Source organism: Salmo trutta, chromosome 14 (assembly GCF_901001165.1).
Source record: "Salmo trutta chromosome 14, fSalTru1.1, whole genome shotgun sequence".
Classification (NCBI taxonomy): Eukaryota; Metazoa; Chordata; class Actinopteri; order Salmoniformes; family Salmonidae; genus Salmo; species Salmo trutta.
This window is the reverse complement of record NC_042970.1, coordinates 54,198,026-54,204,025: the sequence shown is the minus strand read 5'-3', so window position 1 is coordinate 54,204,025 and position 6,000 is coordinate 54,198,026.

The following is a 6,000-nucleotide window of genomic DNA, read 5'->3' as shown; positions in this document are numbered from 1 at the left end:
TGTGTGAAGTTATTTCCAATTTGTTCAACGAGCCATCCAGCCCATACTCCATCTGACTGAGGAAGATGAGTACAATACAGCCCTGTTGACAGGTTTCATCTAGCTAACACATTAGGTTGTCACAAGTCAAAGTTCAAATTTTTCTGGTGTTTGGTGTCAAGTTCATCACTGTGTCCGAAGGAGGACAGTTGGAAGACACCACTTTCCCAGTCAAATAATTTCTTAAATATTTGAAAGGGGGAAATGTTAGCATCTGAAATTAGCATTCCCCTCACAGCCAATACATCACCACTGATATCTATAGCTACATTAATGAGCTTGTTCAGTTTTGCTTTATTTGGCTGCGGTTCATTTATTTTTTACTTTGAAAATAAGGGTTCCTTCTGGTAATTAATGACCACTTGGCCTTTAAAGTGGTGTTGAATAAGACGTTTTATTCATATATTATTGTATTTTTAACACCCTGCAACTTTCTGTCAGCACTTGAGGTTTCGGTAGTTAAGCATGAGTTAGGTGAAGTGTGCTCTCAGGACAACCTCTGAGGTGCACCTGAAGTCTGTAGCAGCTGTGGAGTTTAAGTTGGTGTGGCCTAGGTACATCTGGAGACACCGTTGTGGAAATTACCCCTAATTTAAGTGTTTCAATTCAGCTTGGGAATTGTGTAATTTATAATAAAAATCGCAAAGGAATGTTCTCAACTGTAATAATGATAATCGACCGCATGCGATGCACCTGAAAGCGGGAATCAGAAATTCCCCTTAGCATTGGCACTGTGGGTTGACGTGACAATTTTCCATTGAAATGTTTATATACACTTAAAGGAGGAATTTACAACAGAATACTTGTCATAGAGATTTAGGAGGCAATGGATGTTTTCCAATAATTGACCTCACAGACTCTGACCTTAAGCTAGTCTGGTGGATGAAACACTACAGATGTTTTTTACCCATTGTGACCACAGGTAAACCACAGATGTTCTGTGTTTGAGTTTTGGCCCTTGCTTGGGTAAGTTGCGGTGTACAACATGGCTATTTGAATGCTGGCAGACTGACGGAGTAGGTCCCAGAAAGTTCCCGTCTATGGCTAAATTGCCTTTTAGGTCTGAATTATCTCAACCCTAGATTAGGTTGTGCTAATGTCGAAACCCATAAGCAAAACTCTAGGTAGCTAGCTGACTCAATTTATATATATATATATATATATATATAGTCCTCCAAGAAAATGTATCCTCTGTAGGATGAGACAATGAGGTGTGTTGCAGATCAGGACTGTATCCACTTGTGCTCCAGTTCAATGATTATCCTCCTCCTCCCAATCGAGGATTGTGACTTCAACAACAATGCGTAAAATTACATGGATAGTCAGATTTATTATAAGTTTGTTTAAAATGTTTACATGCTTTGCAAGAACAACCAATTCACTAATAATCCTGTTTATATGGACACATCTGAAATCAGGCTACCTGATGAAATAATAGCTGAAAATCGGCAATTAAAATAAACATTCTACTTGTGTTTTTTTTGCGAAGCCTATATGATTCTGAGTTCGGACATATAAAGTTTGTATGCGAAAACTATTTCTAAGATGCATACTTAAAATGTTTCAAAACTCACTTCGCTCGTAGATAAGGAGGCTTACGCTACCGGTGCTGGCACATGCAAAGATCAAATGCACCGCTGGAACTCTGATTAAGCCATTTACATGTCTTAATAATTCAAAAGATTGCTCAGAAAACCAGGTGTTATTCTTACTTTGATTTTGACCTCACCGATTAAGAAAATCAGAGTAGTGTTTACATGACTATTGCCATAATCGGTATAATATTGAATGATTAATGTGCATGTAAACTGACTCACTGTCTCTCCCACTGTATTTCAATTAATCTGGTACACATTGAGGTGTGTGCTATAAAACGGATGTATGGCTGTGTTTCTAAGTTGGAAAACATATAAAACATTACTGTCCAAGTACACTGCATTCAACTCTGCATCAAGCACACTTATTCCCCATCAAATAAGTTTCTTGGTGTTAACTGTATGCCATAATTAGTGTTGGCAAAGAAATGACTATTGTTTAACTTTTGCTCAATCTCATGGGGAAAATAATCCTCCTTCCAACAGCTTGAGCAACAAATAAACTAGCATATGTTCAGCTTTTATTTGTTTTTCCTTGCAGACCTGTAAGCTTAACCCTGAACATTTTGAATGGCCCTCAAGGCAGAATTATTTTGTTTGACAAAGAAACAGATTGCATACATACAACCCATTTCAACCTGTAAATATGGTCAAGTAAAGACCATGTTAAGTTCTTTGTGCTGAAGCTTTCTCCATTAACAGTAACAGAGCCCTCACAATAGATTGCTATTTTGGGGGGTCCTTCAATCCACCAAGTTTGATCTTGTTTCTCAATCGGAGACAACAGTACTGGCTGTTGACTAGTGGGACCTAATAGATTTGTTGAGAGTAACTTACTGAGGATTTCTCCTCCATTTTTCCAGATGAACATTAGGTAATGTTATACAGGACCCTGCTCCAGGCAACCAATGAGACGAGTAGAGTACGCCTAGGGCAGCAGTTCTGTGGTCGAACACTGCACTTTCTTCATTTGTTTCAACGAGGAAAGGAGTTTACATTTTATAATAGCAATGCATTCTCCGAGCCAGAGAAGCTAACATACAGCTGATGTTATTTTTATGGGACAGCTGTAGCTCATATACGCACAAAAATAATTGGATTTTCTTAACAGAGCTTGAAAGTGTGAGAGAGGAAGCCTATGGAAATCATTGGTGCAAACAGTGACGTAAAGCTTTTCACTACTTTGGCTTTGTTGTAAGGGTTAATGTATGGGCTCTGCTGCATATAGAGGATTAAAGGCTGCCAACCATAATGAATATGAGGTGAGATGCTCCAAAAACAATTTCAGTATGTTGGCCCTTGTTGCACATTTTTCTCAGTAGTCTACAATCAAAAGACGGGATGAAGTATTCTCTTACCAGGGCATTAGTAAGACAAACCCACTGAAATGGTTGAGGTTTGGAAACCCTGTTTCGCTGAAAGGAAACCTTTCTCAGCATTGTTTTTCTTGTCTTTTTTCCATGTATTTTAAGGTGCATTATTTTCCTGTAGTAATGCAGAAAGTATGAGACTTAACTGAGACCCCACTTCAGAATCCAAACTTTCCCACAGTTGGTGAAGCTCTCCAGATAATTGAATGTCTGAACACATTTTTAGATGCCATTTAGATGCCATTTTTAGATGCCATTTTTAGATGCCATTGCATCACAATGGAGTTCTGGTTTTGCTAAGCTTTCATCCTAAATCAACCTCTCAACGAACAGGCCGTTCAACAAACTCTGCAGCCAACATTGGACACAATGACACATGTCCCTGGAAGCATTCGGGGCGCCGCTGTTTCACCAAATGGGGATCTGTTAAAACATGTTTTTTTGTTTGTTTTTTTAATCATTTCTGTTTAATGATGCCTTTAACGAGCCACTGACTTGATTGCAAACAGGTTGGCCCGTAATTTGCCCTTGCCTGCCGCTCAATTTTTATGACGTGCAACAGAAACCGCAAACAGATTTATGAAAAAGCGTTCGTTCACCCGTCCTCCTGCCCTTCCTCAAACATCACCACCCTCCACCCAGCCAAATCCGTACACAACCAGGGTGGATCCATTTTTTGTTATTGGCCCAGTGGTGGAACATGGATTTAGGAGGCTTTAGAGTCCATTTAATGACAGATCCTGCACATTCGTTTTCTGATAAATGCCAGTCATCTTTTCTCTCCCTCCCTCTCTCGGTTTTCGTTAGATTCTCAATCCAAGACTGGAGTACACTTGCTCAAACCCGAAAGATTACCTCATGGGGCTAGCAGCCACCATCACTATTCTGACGGGAGTTAATCAGAACAGTATGTTGCCTTTGGAAGTACCTTAAATGCCTCTTTTCTCCTCTTCGGCTTTTTCTGCACCAGCGGGGCCAGCTACCATCTTTTGTCCGTTCTTTCACAGAACAGCTACAGTCTTCCTATTTTATTATTCCAATGCTGATTTAAAAATAATATAAATGGACAGGTCAACTACCAACCAAAATGATAATCGTCACAGTATCTATAAATCCTATGGATAGAGGCGAATAGTGAGACTACATTGTACAGTTCAACTTGTTGTTTTGAAGACTTTCAACGTCAGGTCATTAAGTTCGGAGAGAGGGCCGTTTTGCAAACAATTAGAGTTCGTCTGACCCATAGTTAAATGAATAGGAACATACTGCATTCTCTATAGTGCTTAGTCTTTCTCATTCAGGCAGTCTAATACGCGGTGGGCTGTATGTAGCAAGCTATCTGCTTTAGTTTTCAAGATGATTGATCTTTGTTGAGGGAGGAGCTGGTTTTTGCTTATTGTGTATATTCTTCTCTACACATTTCCGTTTGTTGGCAATGTCAGTTATTGAAAGGTTCGTTAGCTGGACATGCAAACGTCGCAGAGTAGTACACTGTGAACCAATCAAAACCTATGTACTATCCATCTTTGCTGATCACGTTCCCTAATCACGTTATCCGTAACTAAGGTAACTTAGTAGACAGCTGGTGACGGGTCGAAAGAGATCTCTGTCCGACAAACTGCTGTCAAGTAAAGATTTTTTTTGTAATCTATCTAGTTATAGAAACATGATACCATCAATGCAAGCTGTACATTTACTCCCAATTTCGAACGCAGAAACCTTTGTAATGTAGCTAGATAGCTAACTAGCAAACTCGTTACATCAAGTAGATATGCTGCTAGCTAGCAGGTGCAAATACTAGCTAGCATGTCATTCCCGGACAAGGAGTGCTTTAACTATCAGTTTATTCCAAGTAATAATTTAAGACTATAGCGCATATAGTCATCAAGGCAGGACTCACTAATTTCATTCATCCATTCATTCATACTGACAAATAAGAAATGCCACATTATCCCTGTCAATAGTTGGAGTAGGATGATTGTTGAGCACCCGGCCTCTGACTGTCAATGTTCATTTTCAGAAAAGATAACTGTCACAGGGTTGATGCCTAAGTGAATACATTGCATTCAATGGGTGGAAGATGAGTATCACAGTGTTGTTGCTTATGTCAATAGGAAAAGATGTGACGGTTGATGGGTATGTCAATACATTGCAGTCAATGGGAAAAGGTAAGTGTCATAGGGTTGATGCCTAAGGGAATACATTGCATTCAATGGGGGAAGATTAGCATCACAATATGGACACATTTTTTATTTTATATATTTAACCTTTTTAACTACTGTAGGCAAGTCAGTTAAGAACAAATTCTTATTTACAATGGCAGCCTATATCGGCCAAACCCAGACAACGCTGGGCCAATTGTGTGCCGCGCCCTATGGGACTCCCAATCACAGCCGGTTGTGATACAGTTTGGAATCGAACCAGGGTGTCTGTAGTGATGCCTCAAGCACTGAGATGCAGTGCCTTAGACCGCTGCGCCGCTCGGGAGCCAATAGAGAAAGGAATCACAGACAGGACACCCTATTCTCCCTCTCTCTCTTCTGTCTCTTTCTCTGTCCTATCTCTCGACAGACAGACATATGAACTCAGACAGGAAGACATCCACAGGCAGGCAGACACAGACTGACAAACATATAAACTCACAGACATACAAACTCTAAACTCAACCCTAGAAATAACCCTAGCTTCATGTCCACATCCAAGCTCAACTCTAGCCATAACCCGAACCCTCCACATCTTGGCTCTGCTTTTGGAGTTAGGACAAGTAGTTAGTGTTAGGGTTAAGCCAAGATGTTGAGATGAAGTGAGGGTAAGGGTTGAGCCAGGAGTTGATATGAAACTAGGGTTGGGGCTAGGTTTTGGGTTGAGCTGGGAGTGGACATGAAGCTAGAGTTGGGGTTGAGGCTAGAGGCTAGGTTTCGGGTTGATCTAGGATGTGGACATGAAGCTAGAGTTAAGGTTAAGGTACGGTTAGGGTTGAGCTGGGAGTGGAAATG